At 46.3% G+C, this 15,960-nt stretch overlaps 1 protein-coding gene and 1 long non-coding RNA gene across 3 annotated transcripts in view; one reads left to right on the forward strand and one right to left on the reverse strand.

The window, feature by feature from the left end:
* Positions 1-15,960, reverse strand: part of SAMD11 (sterile alpha motif domain containing 11) — a 333,362-nt gene that overhangs the window by 200,336 nt on the left and 117,066 nt on the right. The window lies entirely within an intron of this gene.
* Positions 379-5,070, forward strand: LOC307222258. Its single transcript, XR_013841687.1, has 2 exons — positions 379-582; positions 4,807-5,070. It is a non-coding gene; the product is annotated as an uncharacterized lncRNA (long non-coding RNA).

The raw sequence follows: 15,960 nt of genomic DNA on the forward strand, positions 1-15,960 counted from the left end.
TTAGGAAGTGGCCATAGTCTGGACGCAGTGGTTCTCAACTTGTGTTCTCCAGATGTTGTTGGACTACAACTCTCATCATCCCTGAGCTCTGGCCTTGCGAGTTAGAGGTGATGGGAGTTGTAGTTCAACAACATCTGAGGACCCACAGGTTGAGAAAAGCTGGCTCTGGAGTGACAAAATAGCAGCATAAAATTTGCTTGAAATCTGATGCTACCAGAGATTCGAATCGGTGCTTGTGGCTTGAGCTCCTTTCTCAGACAGTTGTTGATCCTATCCACTCTTGCCCGCCTCCAACCAAACCGGTTCTACTTCATAGAACTCTGTGACCTGCCCTCTGTATAAATAGCAACACTTCCATCACCCTCCAGGGCCTGAGTTATCTCTCTACGCTGGATCGCTATGACCTGTTTGGCAAAAAAACATTGCTGCACCCAATGAGCCCAAGCAGGAGTGGCCGTGGCCTTGCTTACAAATTGTAGACTGATTTGCACGCTACAGAGTGGCTGGTTTGGTTCTAGAAACAGCTGTTTGGAGTAGGGGATGCCTGGCATGATGGAAGATTAAGGCCAAGAATAGGATTCAGTAAGTCGGTGGGTGATGGGAGGAGAGTGGTGGTGGGGACATCTTCAGCATGAAGCCAAATGGGATCCCTTTCCCCTGCTGGCCATCAAGCTGAAGACAAAAAGGTACATTTTTCAGAAGACACAGGAAGCTGTCTTATACTGATAAGACTCTTTCCTTTAAACATAAAAATAAGTACATCTGGTCCAGGTGGACCCAGTCATTCTTGGAACAGACTCAGATCAGGATCTGGATGTGCTGAGAGAGGCAAGGAGAGCTGAATTAGTGCTTCTGATTCAAGAGAAATGGGGTTTTTTTTTTGAGGGGGGGTGTCCTATGAAGATACTAGCAGTGCAGAATAGAGGTTAGCTCAAGGAGGAGTGGAAGCAGCTTATCCTACAGAAGAAGCTGCCTTCGTCAGACCATTAGTCCATCTAGCTCAGCATTGTCTACACTGGGTGGCAGCAGCTCTCCAAGGTTTCAGACTGGGTACATTTCCTGGAGATGCCAGGGACTGGAAATGAGATGGAAACTGCTTTGAAGACACTGGTAGCTCAAGAATCAGCAAGGTGGAAGGCATAAAAGACTGTATGTAGCAGCAGAATAGCGGCAGAACTATTAAGTATCTCCAGATTGCATTGCAGAGGGTTGGACTACAGTATATGACTCTTGTGGTCCCTTACAACTCTACAACTCTATGATTCTATACTGCAGAGCCCAAGCACATTTTAGGCTGTGTTTGAGCAGGGCAGGAGAAAAGCCTGTGATAACCAATGCGCTGTAGTGGACAGAGCAGGAGTAGGCAAACTAAGGCCCGGGGGCCGAATGCAGCCCAACTGCCTTCTCAATCCGGCCTGTGGACGGTCCAGGAATCAGCATGTTTTTACATGAGTAGAATGTGTCCCTTTATTTAAAATGCATCTCTGGGTTATTTGTGGGGCATAGGAATTTGTTCATTTTTTATTTTTCCCCCCAGATGGTTGCTGACCCCTGGGATAGAGTGTCGGACAGAGAGATTGCACTGGACGGAGAGACCCCACTCAGCCGAGAAGCTCAACTGACCTTTGGACAGTCCCCACTTCATAGTGTTGTTGTGAGGATAAAAGAAGTACCGGGGGGGGGGGCGTGGAGAGAACTATGTGCACCACACCTTGAGATCCCTGGAGGGAAGGCGGGATATAAATGCAACTGATAAGTAAATAAATAAATTAAAATCTGCTTGATTATCACACATATGTCACCGCTTTCAAGTTGGGAAAGCCCTCTTCCCCAAAGCCCCTCTCAAATGCTCAGGGAGGTGAGAGCTGCGCTGTATGCATATTAATATGCAAAGTGTGCCTTCCCTCCTAATTAAATGGAAAACGCTATGATTAAAACTAGTCAGATAGCGCTGAGCGACGGGGCTTTATGCGCTCCACATGGAAGGCCCACAGGAGCTCACGAGGGGAGGGGAGAACGGTGCCAGCCAGTGAGATTACTGGCAGAACGACTGGAACAGAAATGAAAATCTGCCTGAGGAGTCAGGGGGGGAAAAAGGAGGAAAGGGGCATACTTGTTTAAAGGTAGATTTTAGCTCATGGGGAGTTTAGCAGGTGTAAGGCATGAAGAGGAATGAGATCCCTCCCACGTCAGGATCATATGGTGTGGGGATCCTGGCTGATTCCCATACCAGCAACTAGTCCTCCTGTCTCAAGCACTGCACCTTGTTATTCTGGCCCTGCTAAGTCCAAATAACTATTGAATATTGCAAGCAGACCTCACTTCCCTGACTGCATTTCCATTTTCACCCTCTCCTCTTAATGCACTGCCACCCTGCTTTGAGGGGCGCACTCATAGTGCCCTGCAAGGCCAGTGCTAGAACGGTGCAGGGCTTGCAGGGTGCCCTAAGCTGTTGCATCCTTCCCACAGCACCCTCCAACTGGAGGGCAGGCAAGACGGACACAACAGGGTAGGGCGTCATGATTCCCCTCCCAAAGAACTACCTCCAAGATAACAGCCTGTCCAGCTACACCTCTGATCTCAATAGAGACTTTTCCCAATCTTGCGACCTCAAGATGTTCCAACTCTGATCAGCCCATGCCAACATAGCTGGCTACTCGCCATCTTAATTTGCCCAGAGACATTCAAAATTATAAATCAGCTTGTGTATGCTGCGTGTGTCAGAGAATTCTGATGAAAATGAGAGCGGAAACTGATAATCTTCACCTGTTCTTCCGATGTCCAGAACAGAAATCAGTTCAACAAATATGACTGATATACACTATTGTTGTTGCTTTCTTGTCCTCAAATGATACCTGATTTATTACATTGCCCCCCCCCCAATATTTGCATGCTGTATCCTTTCTACTAAAATGTGTGGGGTGGAATAATGTTACAACAATGTAATTACATAACTTAAGCTATCGACTGCATAAATTGTATAATTTTGTGACACTGGACAGCAAGACGAATAACATCGTTTCGGTGTAAGATGAACCACAGTGTAATGGAACATCTTTGCCCTCTTTCATCTCTACCTGTGCCCAAAATACTTTTAAGGACCTAGGAAAGAGAAGGAGGCAAGCAGGGCTGTCGGGAACCTGATTGCCAACCCCTCGGTGCTAACCACTGAGTCTTGGAGGACTTTGCTCGTATTGTTTTTAAAATGATTTCAAATGCTTTTAAAATGATTTTTTTAAAATGAACAACCCAGGTTTCTTTAAACACATATACGTGGACAAGCCCTTCTTTGTAACAAGGGGGAGAAGATCAGCAGAGGACTCAGCCACAGTGGGCAACTCCTAGTTAAGTTGAGGAGGAAGCTGGAAAGGGGGGGAAACTAATTAATAGTAGGCTGCAGGCCTCCCTCCTGCTTCCCAAAGGTGTTCGGGGGGGGGTGTCACCCTAAGCCCAACTTGAAGCTTCCCTCACACCCACCCTCGGTCCTATCACACTTGCAGCAATGCTGCCCTAGGTCATTAATCTGGACCCAAACACACACACACATACACCCTCCCACAGTGTCACTGCAAGAGCTTGCACTCTGTCTTGGGGCCACGCTGCCTGCCTTGCATTTAATTAGCTCAGAATCCTTGCATTTCTGTTGCTATGGGTTTCCTTCCAGAGGAGTATGCTCTTTTTTCCTCACCCCCCCCCCCCCGCCTCCCTCCCTCCCTCTCTATGTCTGCAGAAGTCCCACCAGCATTAAACACTTAAGTTTCCTACTGGAGAGCCGGCAACCGTTCCAATCCAAAGAATCCCAGCTATGTATGCGGACGCCACAGCACCTGGCCTGTGTAAAAAGTTATGCACTAGCTTCAGTAAGGGGGATATGTCGGGGGTAAAAACACATGGGATTGCACATGGACGACAGGGGACTCAGCGGCAAGTCACCATCTCTTTTTGCACACCTGGTGCAGCTCATGCGCAGGCAATTTTTGACAGGGTTTTAGGAAGCTGCCCTTATACTGAGCCAGACCACTGGTTCATCTAGCCCAGTATCGTTGACACTGACTGGCAGCAGCTCTCCAGCGTTTCAAACAGACATTCCCAGCCCAACCTGGAGATGCTGGGAGTTGAACCCAGGACATTCTGTGTGCAGAACAGATGCTCTACCACTAAACTACAGAACTTCCATTCTCTCTCATCCAGCAAAATATGACGGGGAGAGTTTTACATAGACTAACTCTCGGAAATCGGGTTGCTACCCCCCCCCCACAATTGTCAGCAACTGGTGTTCATTCACAGGCATACTGCCTCCAACAGTGGAGGGAAAACGTAGCTATCATGGCAAGAAGCCACTGATAGCTATTTCTGCCGTGAATTTGTCCAGTTCTCTTTTAAAGCCATCCAAGTTGGTGGCCATCACTTCCTCTTGTGGGAGCAAATTCTACTTGAATCCATTTGAAAGTAATATATTCACTTTGCAGAATTCCTCCCAGCTTATGGAGGCTTTTGTGAGGTGTGTAATTATACATAGAAATTAGAAGCTGATCCATTAGCACTCCTTCCTTCACTTTTGCAGTGGCTGCAGGAAAATAATAATAATAATAATAATAATAATAATAACAACAACAACAACAACAACCCCCTCCTCTGGCCCAATCCTGCCTCATAATTTCTTCAGTGTTGCAAGTGTGGCCACCTCTGCTGCATCCACTGCACCAGCCCTAATTCAGAATTTCCCACGTTCTAGAAGTTTATGTTTGACATTAATGTTATTTAAACATCTCCTTATTTCTTCCCCCTTACAAATTTCATGCCTAGGCTTCTCTTTCTCTCTCTCTCTCTCCCTCAGTCTCTTTCTATTTTTTTTTAAGCGATAGTTTATGAAGAAAAGCTGACTCTACCTCCGCTTCGTCTCCTGGAACAGCTCCGACGAATAAAAAACCCACCTCGTCGGAGACAGTTTTATTCTGTTGATCGGAAGACTGCCAGCCCAATTTATGATGGAACATAAGATCTCCAAATCTGAATTTATGCCTCGCAGCATAACGACAGGTCAACGAGATTAAAAGTATGTTCATGAGAGAGCTGTAAGGCAATTTGGGTTTCACGGTTGTGTGGTGATTGGGCATTCAGTCTGAAAAGAAGAATAAAAAGGGATGAGGGGGGGAGAGAAAAATCCCAACCAGCCTTAATAAAAAACTTACAGTTCTTGGGAACATAATTCATTACTGTAGCCTTGTAGTCTCCTTTACAAACACCCCTATACCACCACCATTAAGAGGACCAGGCACACACACCCCGCCTGTAATTTTGGAAGAAGCGACCGAGGAGATAATGGCAGCAGTAATAAATAGCATGAATTAACAGCATAAATGCAGCCTTGTGAATTGGTCCTGACAGCGCAACTGAAAGGGGGGGGGGGGCGGAAACTGGGGAGCTCCATCCCTCAAAATCAGGAAAATCTGCTTCTGCTCAAGTCCCATCAGCTTCTCCAAGGGAAAAAAAAGGTAAAGCAAAATCATGGATGGAGCCAGAACACCTAAGCCAGTAAAAGGAAATGTTCCTGGCATGATTGAGAAAGACTGCCCCCCCCCACCAGTGGCTCCAAGTAACCTAAGAGTATGTGCTTGGACATAACAGCACCATACCACAAAGCACCTGATTTTTCTCAAGTGGAAAGGAAGGCTAGTGGGTCACAGCATCTGCCTTGCATGCAGAAGGTCTCGGCTTCATTCTCTGGCATTTCAGGATCCCCTGCCTGAAATTCTGGAGAGTCGCTGCCAGTCAGTGCAGACAACACTGAGCGAGATGCCATTTTAACATTGTGTTTTGATTGCTGTAACCCACCCTGGGAAGTTAGGGTGAAGGGCGGAAGGAAGAAAAGGAGGCGAAGAATGTAAGAAAAGATCTGTAGCTGGATCAGGCCAAAGGCTCATCTAGTTCATCATCCTGCTCTCACACTGACCAAGCACTGCTGAGAGTACTATGTGCCCATTAAACATGTGAACAAGTGTTGCGGGTGGGTGGGTGTCTGCACATTCACTGGCGGAGGAAGGTGGGCAGTGGGGGCGGACTGCCCCGGGTGCCATCAATGAGGGGGGTGACAAAAAGCAACTCGGTGCTGCCTGTGGAACCGAGCAGGGTTGAATAGCATCGCGACATGTCCCCTTCCCAGGGAACGGCCAGGCTCTCCCTGCCCGTCCTGTCCATGTCCAGCCCTTGGAGGGACCCTGCCTTGCCTCGTGAGCAGCAGCACAGCTTTGAGTGCACGTGCGCACACACACGGAGGGGGGTGACATTTGGCACACTGCTCACCCGCGACTCCCAAGCCTACCCCGAGCCATCGGGGAAGGCTTTGCCAGCAGCCTTCCCCCTTCCTTTTGACAGCTTGGGGGGGGGCTTGGGAGTCGCGGGTGGGTGGCACACTGTTGCCCCACACACTCCCGGGCTGCTGGAGGAGGGCAGGGCGTAGCTTTTGTTGACGGGGGGGTGTGGGGTGTGGGGGGAGGGAGGGGGAGAAGGTGGGATCTACATCAGATTGCTGCCTGTGTGGCTTTCTTTGACGGGGGGGGGGGTGGATGGAGGAAGGGGGATATTAATATGGGGGGGGGGTGACAAAAAAATTTTCACACCGGGTACCACCTTACCTTGCTACGCCACTGTGCACATTGTCCCTTTGCTTAAGAAATTCCAAGCACTACCAGGCTGTTGCTGTTTTCTAGTGGGATTCACTCACACATCAAAAAAGTCAGGTTGAGCAAAAAAAGTTCATATGGAGCTCTTGCACTACAAGCCTGCTGCCCAACTCTTCTCCCCAACTGACTTATTTTTTATTTTATTTTTAAAGAAGCGACAGGGAAATGCGCTGAAAAGTAGGATAACACACTTGCTTGACGCAACCTTGTCTAACCTCCCCACAGACAAATCAGAATGAATGTTCCATGAGCAGCTGACGTCATCTAGCCTCCTCACAAGCGTTTTGCAAACAAATTAGGATGAATTCTCAATGAAGAGTTTGTCTGGAAGCCACCGCAGTTACCAGAAGGGCCACAGCTCAGCTTATTTAAAATAATGAAGTATGGTGAAAGCTCTAATTGGCTGCTAGCACGCTAGCCTTTGGCAAGCAAGACTCACCTCCAGGCAATCTGGCTTTAAGGATCAAGAGAGCTGGGTTTTCCCCCAACCCCTTCAAACTGTTGACACACCTCAAAAGACTATTGTACACAGTGTGCAGCTGGCCAACCATATGCAAATCATCATTATGTATCTTTATTATCATTATTACATTTACATATCTGAGAATGGCAGGACTTTGGGGTCAGGGAGTCTGATATCAAGGGAGGACTAAGTCCCAATATAAGACTTGCTTCCTCATCCAGTCCAAGAGGGTTTGAACTTGATGGGAACTTCATAATAACTGATCTCATACAATTGATCACCACACATCTCTACAGTGCTTTTCAGCATATGTTGTCTTTCACAAACTTCAGTCTGCTTTCTTTTTTTTTTTAATCACACTTTTTGAAACAATGTGCAAACTGAAATGCAGCTGTTCTTTGAAATATGCATGACTCTGGATTTCTCAGTGTAGTTCTCCTACCAAAGAATCTGTACAAAAATGTGTTTATCAGGGAAATGTGTGCATAGCAAAGCATATATTAGTGAAAATAATCAACTATTAAATTCGAAGAAATTAGTACTAATATGCTGATGAATTTTCATGAGAACTTTAAAAACAAAAACAAAAAAACCCCAATGCTAACTGATGTGGGGAACTCAACTGAAGATTTGAAAAATGAGAAACTAAGAGAAACTGAAATTGAGATTTGGCCATCTATATCCTCACACACACCCCAAAATACTCCCTGCACTCAGCACACTTCAGAGATCTCCCTCTTACACTGATGAGAAACTAAGGTTAAGGGAGGCGTGAGAAGTAACCTAGGGCTGCATCGAAGTCCTACTTGGTAAAGACCCATTGAAAGAAACAAATCTCGGTTACGTCCTTTCATTTCAATGGGTTTACTCTGAGTAGGACTAGCACCGGCTACAACCCCATTGAGTAAATGGCTGAGCCAAGACTTCAACCCTTGTGCCTCAAGACAACTCTGTAACCACGGAACATGTTTTCTGATTCTTTGTCCCCAAACCTGAAGAGAACCAGTGTGGTGCAGCATTTAGTGCGTCAGACTAGGGCCTAGGAGACCAGGAATCAAATCACCACTTGCACATGTAGTTCACTGGGTATGACCTTGGGCCAGTCACTGCCTCTCAGCCTAACTTACCGTACTTCACAGGGTTGTTGTAAGGATGGGGAGGAAGAAATCAACACACACACACACACACACACCTGTGTACATTCGCAGAGAACACCCTTCAGCCGATTCTTGTTTGCAGTCAAGCAACCAGGGTGGTTCTACATGAGCGTTTATTGCGCAATCATGATGATGATAATGTATGCAGGTTCCTTGCGGCATCCAGACAGCATCATTGTCGTCAAAACACTAACCAGTTTTACCCCCTTCTCCCCAAAAGATTTAATCCAGATTTACCTTTTCCGGGGGAAATCCAATAAATAAAAAAAGCCTGTTGCCAATCAACTGTTTGCAATATCTCCATGACCCATTTGGAAGTTAATCTGCCATCTGGAAGCCATCTAATTCCTAATTCAGAGGTCTGAACAGCACTGGATATGGAAGAAGCCTGTGACAGATAGGGGTAAACCCTGCAGAAAACTCATTGGTTTCCCCATCTTTGGAGCGTGTTACGCTGCTCTTTCATCTCTTCTCTCTTTCCTTGGTGGGTGGGTGAGGGGAAGCTTTGCATGCAGGAACATAATGTATTGCCAGCAAGGATGAAACAGGGGCTGCACCATAAATCTGAACAAAGATGTCAGCTCTCAGATCTATTCTCAGATTGTCCAGCCTGGAAGTGACAATCTCCAAGGGAACTTGGCCCCAGCTTCACAACCCAGTTTCCTGCTGGTTCTAAAAACCCATCTTGACTTTAAGAAAGTGGCTTGCAGAAATTTAAAAGGCAAGGTCTGGATACTATACCCTTGAATGCTGTGGCCTCCTAATATATATATATATATCCACATGTGCATACACAATCAGTGCAGGGACCTCATTTGCAGCAGTCTTTACAACTGAGTTGTATCCAATGCTAGTCCTACTCAAAGCAGACCCACTGAAATTAGTAGCCACGGCTAACTTAGGCACATTGATTGCAGTGCCTCTACTCATGAGAGGACTTAACTGGGTGCAACCTCCTGGGTTACAGCTATGCACTCAAGCTAGATATGGTGGATCTACATGGAGAAAAGAGTTCCATAAATCCATCCAGATGATATTTTGCTAGTTCAGGCATCCCCAATATGGTGCCCAGGGGCAACATGGAGCCCTCAGAAACCACAACCCAAGTATCCACTAAGACCCCCTGTTCACACCAATGTCTTTCTTCCTTTCTTGGTTTTTTATTTTTTTGGTTTTTAATTTGGTTTGGAGAGGGTTAGCTGTTTGGGTATTTTCCCCCTGACTCTGTTTTATTTTGTGTATGTGTGTGTGTAATGTTTTGCCTGTTCTGATCATCACCAAGCTTTCATCTGTGAAATAGGTATTTTGGGGTGACCACAACAGTTCCTTTGACTTCCAAGTGCGCCCCCCAGGGGTGACCCCTGTTGTTGCAACCTTCTTTGCAGATTTAAATCACCAGTGCATTCTAGCTGCAGAAAATGAATATTTGGTACATCCCAATACGTTATGATGCTTCTCTCCTGGTTGAATATATGATTGAAACGCTAGAACCAGGTAAGGATACCAGTCCATTTTTGTTTCTTCCAGTTTCTCATTTTCCCAACCTTCCACATAAAAAAGGCCTTATCAGCTCTTCATCAGCACTTTTGTGTGAATTTGTCCTACCATATGTCTTTTTTGCAAAGCAATTTCATTTAACAGAATGCATTTTTGCATGTAATTTTCAAACATATATGGATTTTAAAGACACATGTTACCCATGTGTATTCATTTTTGTACACCTCACGCAGAGGGATAACTGCACTGAAAAATTCAGAGAAGTGCAAATTGTAAAAGACGCCTGTGTTTTCAATTAACGTATTGCTTCAAAAAGTGCAAATTTGGTGGGTTCACCTTTAAATGTGAACTGAATCAAGTTTGTCAACCCATCCCTAGATGCAGCTGGATGGTCTTAGCAGAAGAGCAGATTCACATTGGCAGAAAGCTGTTCCTGTTTGTGTAAAAGGAGAACTCTAATATTATGTCAAAAGGCAGCCAGCTCCCAAATCCAGGTTCCCTGCCGCAGCCCTGCCGTAGGGCAGAAACTGGGGCAGCGCTTGTTTATTGAGCAAACAGGCCTCTGACAGGCAGTGAGATAACCAGGATATGCCTGCTCCATCTTTGTTTAATCTGCACTGTTGTCAGGCAGGGCGGTGGGCCAGTAAAAGTTTCCCCCTTTTTTGCTGCGGGCTCCAGGGGCGGACCAGCTTCAGAATTTATACAAATAAAGGGAAGAAACTCAAGAAGTGCCGGCAGCACCGATCTGATTACAGAGTCATTTATTTTCTGGTCGTTAATAATTTGTGCAATAAAGGATTGCGTGCCTTTCTGAGTTAGTAGGAGTTATTGGCACAAATTTCCCCTCCGCGCCGGTGTGAGGCTGTGCTTGGAACATAAATTATTAGTTTCTTATCGCTCTCCTCTTCATTTTTCATGCTGCCACGGCTGAATCGCCAGAAGCCAGCCCCTGAGTCTTGCTCTTATATTATGCTGCAGGGGCGAAGGCAGCAGACACAGTTATTTTGCCTTTAATTATACAACCGTCTTGCAAGCCAACCCTTCCCCAGCCTGGGCGACTAAGGTGCTCGCAGTCTGTTGTTTGTGTGTATGCGGCGGCCTGCAAGGAGAGAGAGAGAACGCCAGGTATTCCACCATGCCGCCATGCTAACAAACACGTTCTTCGCTGACAGAAGTCAGGATGACAAAATGACAGCCATCCACCACCCCTGCCAAGTTCTGACAAAATATCCATCTGGAAGACGAGCAAGATGGTTGCATATGTTTCTCAGCAAGCCACCCTCATCGATAGCTTTGCGGGGCGGGTGCCTGGGACAGATTACAAATGCTGGCACGCAAGCCTTGTGTATTGTTATTATCTGTGGCACTCGTAAAACAATATGGCACCAACGAAGGGAGGCTGGTGATGGCCAATTAGGTCACAGTATGGTTCAGGGCCAGAAGACTAGAAAAACAGGGAGCTGCCTTATATCATTGGTCTATCTAGCTCTCTGGGGTCTCAGGAAGGGGTCTCTCCCAACTCTACAGTCCTTCCTCTAATATTCAAGAACATCAAGATTCAGGCTTGATTTTTTTAAAAAGAGGACTTATTCACATGGCACATAGTTCAACTATGGAATTCCTACAGGAGGCAGTGATGGTCCCAAACCCAGATGGTTTCAAAAGAGGATAAGAGAAATTCATGCAGAAGGCTATCAATGGCAACTAGCAACAATGGCTCTGTTCTACACCCCCTGTCACACCTCTGAATACATAAACAGGTGGGCAAAGTGATGTTGTGCTCAAGTGCAGCTTGCAGGTGTCCCACAAGTAACCTGTAAGAACAAGATGCTGGACTAGATGGGCCATCGGCTTGATCCAGCAGAGTTCTTTTTTATGTTCTTATGGGAAGTTGCGTCAAACCATTTGTCCATATGGTTCATTGTTTACACTCACTGGCAGCAGATCTCCAGGGTTTCAGACAGAGCATCTTTCTCAGCCCTACCTGGAGATGAAAGGGATTGAGCCTGGGGCCTCCTGTGGAAATGGAACAGACTTCTGAAAAGACTTGTATGAAACAGACACAAATTGGGAATAGACTGGTCCATCCAGCACAGCCAGGAAATGCCAGTGCTGGAACCAGGGACACTTGGCTCTGGGTATGGCTACCGCATCTGATAGATCACTGGAACTGTGTTCTGCAGCATCTTCCTGGGCTCTGAAGTGTATTCAGGCTGTGGACTGGCCCTGCCCAGCTGAGCTGTCATTGGGCCCTTCCAGGCAGGAAAAGCTACAGAAGGCTTCCTGTTCAAGCTGATTCTTTTCCTGGTTCTGCTGCTTTCTGAGCATCTCTCAGCTCCGATTCTCAGCTTTGTTGTTCAGATCAGTACCCTGGCTCACCTTCCTAGCTTGATTCCCTATTCAACTCCCCTGGCACCAGTGTGCCTGCCTCTTCTGGCACCTTTAAATGGCTCCAGTAAATATTTATTTTGTGTTATATCACGCCTTTCACAGCAGCCATTTTGTGATCTGCCACAAACCCATAGCAACCACTTTGTGGCTTGCACCCACGGCATTTTCTCCAAATTCCAAACACGCGCCCTAGCTCAAAAAAGTTGACTCCCTGTATGGTTTCTGGTTCTCAGTTCTCTCCTGACATCTGCCCATGGCTCAGCCCTGGCAGTCACCCCTGAGCGGGGAGCGGGGAGGGGGCGGGCGGGAATCTTTTCCATCATGAGGGCCACAATCCCTTCTTGGCAACTTTCTGGGGGCCACATGACAGTGATGGCCAGGGCCAGACACAAAGGTGGGTGGAGCAATAAATGCTCATTTCACCTTAGGCCAGTTTCTACACACACTGACACAGTCTTCTCTATCCTCTATCCAGGCGAGCAAAGAGTCATTCCTAGAATTCAGGAACACATTTCCAGTCAAGGAAAAACACTCAAGGAGGGTGTGGCCTTCAGAGAGGGGTGTGGCTGATGAATGGCCGTGGCCTGGGAAGAGTCCCAAGTTGCCAAGCCAGGTGGCCTAGAGAGCTCCAAGAGGAAGAGAGACAGTTATCTAGGCAGACCATGGAGAATGAAGCATTAAAAATACATATGAAGGCTCCCACAGGCATTTTTACTCTGTTTTATAAAATACACTTTCGCACCAATATGGGACAGTATGAAGCAGCCCCAGTGAGGCCTGCTTCTCATCAGTAATGTGCTCAGAGCCCTCCCTGCTGCGCCATGAATGTTTATATGCGAGGCAAGCAACATATTCTCTCCTGTTATGGGCGGGGGGAGGCAGAGCAGGAGAGAGAAAGTGGGACTGGAACACTCGGTGGAGCAATATGTCAATTCAAGATTGATGATTCAGCGCTTGGTCTGTTCCCCGGCAATTATGCAACACAGTAGGTGAGTCACTGATCTTTCCAAACTGGTGCTGGCATCCACAATGCAGCACCTATAGAGTCCAAGTGTCAAATATTTACATACCCAGTCCCCCACTGCTTTGCAAAGGAAGGGTGCTGTAGACAATGTCTCAGGGGATCCACTGGACTCGGGTTTACTAGGGGGCCAAAATGAGTGGGCTGCCCCTAGATGCCCTGGTCACCTCACCCCCAAAAATGGATTATCGTAGAGCTGGGAGAGGTTCAGAAAAGGGCAACTCCCCTATGAGGACAGACAAACATGTTTGGGGGTTTTAAGTTTAGAGAAAAGATGGGCAAGTGGTGGGTGACATAGCTGTCAACCTTCCCTTTTTTGGGCAGGAAATTCCCTTATTCCAGTGCTATTTCCCACTGCTTCCCACTGCTATCCTGGATTGTTAGATATCCCGTAGACTGTCCCCGGGACAGGTGAGGCTGCTGATCCCTTATTTTCAAATCTCAAGGTTGACAGATATGGTGATAGAGGTGTATAAAATTATGGATGGTTACAGTGAAAGGAGATAAAGATAAGTTTTTCTACCTCTCTCGGAATACGAGAACGCATGTGTCTGCAGAAGCTGGGTGCTGGAAAGGCGAAAAAAAGCACTTCTTCACACAGCAGTACAGCTATGGAATTCGCTCCAAGAGCTGGTGATTTGTCTAAAAGAATATTAGGCAAATCCTTGGAAGATAAGAGTAGCCATAATGGCTATGTTCTGTCTCCACCTTCAGATGCAGCAGGCCTCTGAATCCTAGTTGCTGGAAATCACAAGTGAGTGGAGTACTGTTGCGCTCAGTTCCTGCTTTCAGGTTTCCCATAAGCATCTTGTTGGCCACAGTGGGAACAGGATGCTTGACTAGACTGACCTTTGGTCTGATCCAGGAGGGCTCTCTTGTGCTCATATGGCCTTCAGAAGTAATTCCTTTTAAAAAATTAAGTCTTCTTCCTAGAAGCTCATAGTGCTGTACATGATTATTGAGCTGGGACGGCTCTCCCATTAGGAAGATTGAGTTAGTGACAGCAGAGAAGGACAGAGCTATGTGCTCCACATGGCCTGACCTGCGCTCCCTATGCTAGCTAGATTAGATCACTGTCACGATCTAGCAAGTGGGATTCAATTCCATTGCCATTTTTAATTCCATCCAAGTTAGTGGTGAAACCCACACCTCAAGAGAATGAAATCTGCAAAATACATCTGTTTATATTTTGCTTGCCAGGCTGCTCTTTAAATGCAGAAGAGCAGGGCTGGTTAAAACAAACAAACAAAAAAGTTGGATATTCCATTCTTTTCTTGGCATAAATGCCAATTGCAGGGAACCACAGGAGGGCAGACTGTTCTTATGCTTGGGTCCTGCTTGTGGGTTTCCCACAGGCAGCTGGCTGGCCTCTGTGAGAACAGGATGCTGGACTAAGTAGGCCTCTGGCATGATGCAGCAGGGGTCTTCTTATGACTGTCTATCGGGTTGCCAAACTGCCATTATACAGAAATGAGGTTAACTATAATTATAACTGATGAGTCAGCAATTATTAGCATTTGGATAGGCTGAATCTCCAGAGACCCATTTTTCAGACAGTGAACTCAGGAGTGCTTCCAGATGGATGTGCAATTTCCAATCCCTGTGGTTCAGATCTGCAGGAGCCTTCTTCCCCTGCTTCGTCCAGACGACAAAATTGAGAATAGGCCTTACATTTGGTTTTCTAGTCTGAGTGCAGAAGCATTCAGGTAGAAACACTCAAATTCCATCCATAGCTTCAGTAGGAATAAATGAATCTGTCAATTTCAGTTTCTGTCAGTTTCTCCATTTCCCACCCTTAAGCTCAGTTGCTGGATCATCACCTTGTGGTGAATGGGCTTGCACGTTCCTATAACCCTTGTGAGCAAAGCCGTCGGGAGTCTCGTCACCCAAGGCAGTAAGGTCAAAGGGAAGGAACTAGAAAAAGAATGACCCAAGGAGTCCTCAATGGCAGAAAAAGGCGGAAGATAACAAGCAGCATGTTACAACGGCTGTGAAGGCGGATGAAGGCTGCAGCAGATAACAATCTACTGGTGTCTCCAAAAATTTTTACACATCTCTTGGGAAGATAGGCAAACTAATGTCAATGGTAATGGAAGAAGCAAAGATCACCAGTGTTGAAGTAATGATTCTACAACATCAACTTCGTCAGACTGGTCACATTTGGATGCCTGATTATCATCTTCCAAACCAACTACTCTATTCCGAACTTAAAAATGGAAAGCATAATGCTAGTGGTCAACAAAAGAGGTTTAAAGACTCTCTCAAGGCAAATCTTTAAAAATGTAGCATAAACACTGAGAATTGGGAAACATTGGCCTACGAGTGCTCCAACTGAAGAACAGACTTTACCAAAGGTGTTATGGATTTTGAAGATGTTCGAACTCAGGACAAAAGGGAGAAAAGTGCTAAGAGAAAGGAACGTTTGGCAAACCCTCACCGTGATCAACTTCCGCCCGGAAACATATGTTCCTACTCTGGTGTGTGGATCCAGAATTGGCTTCCACAGTCACTTACAGACCGTGTTCACGGAAGACAATCTTCAACTACAAGTGATCGCCAAAGAAGAAGACCCCACATTTCCACATCAGTTTGCATGTATATATTTTTAAATCCTCTTGAAAATCGTTTTCAGTTTTATGCACACTGATTTGCTGGAGAACTACACAGCAAAAATCCAGAGAAGTGTGAATTTTGAAGGATGGTTGTGTTTCAGTTTGCACAACATTCTGGAAAGTGCTAATTAGGCAG

Source organism: Podarcis cretensis, assembly GCF_951804945.1.
Source record: "Podarcis cretensis genome assembly, chromosome: 8".
In the NCBI taxonomy this organism is placed as follows: Eukaryota; Metazoa; Chordata; class Lepidosauria; order Squamata; family Lacertidae; genus Podarcis; species Podarcis cretensis.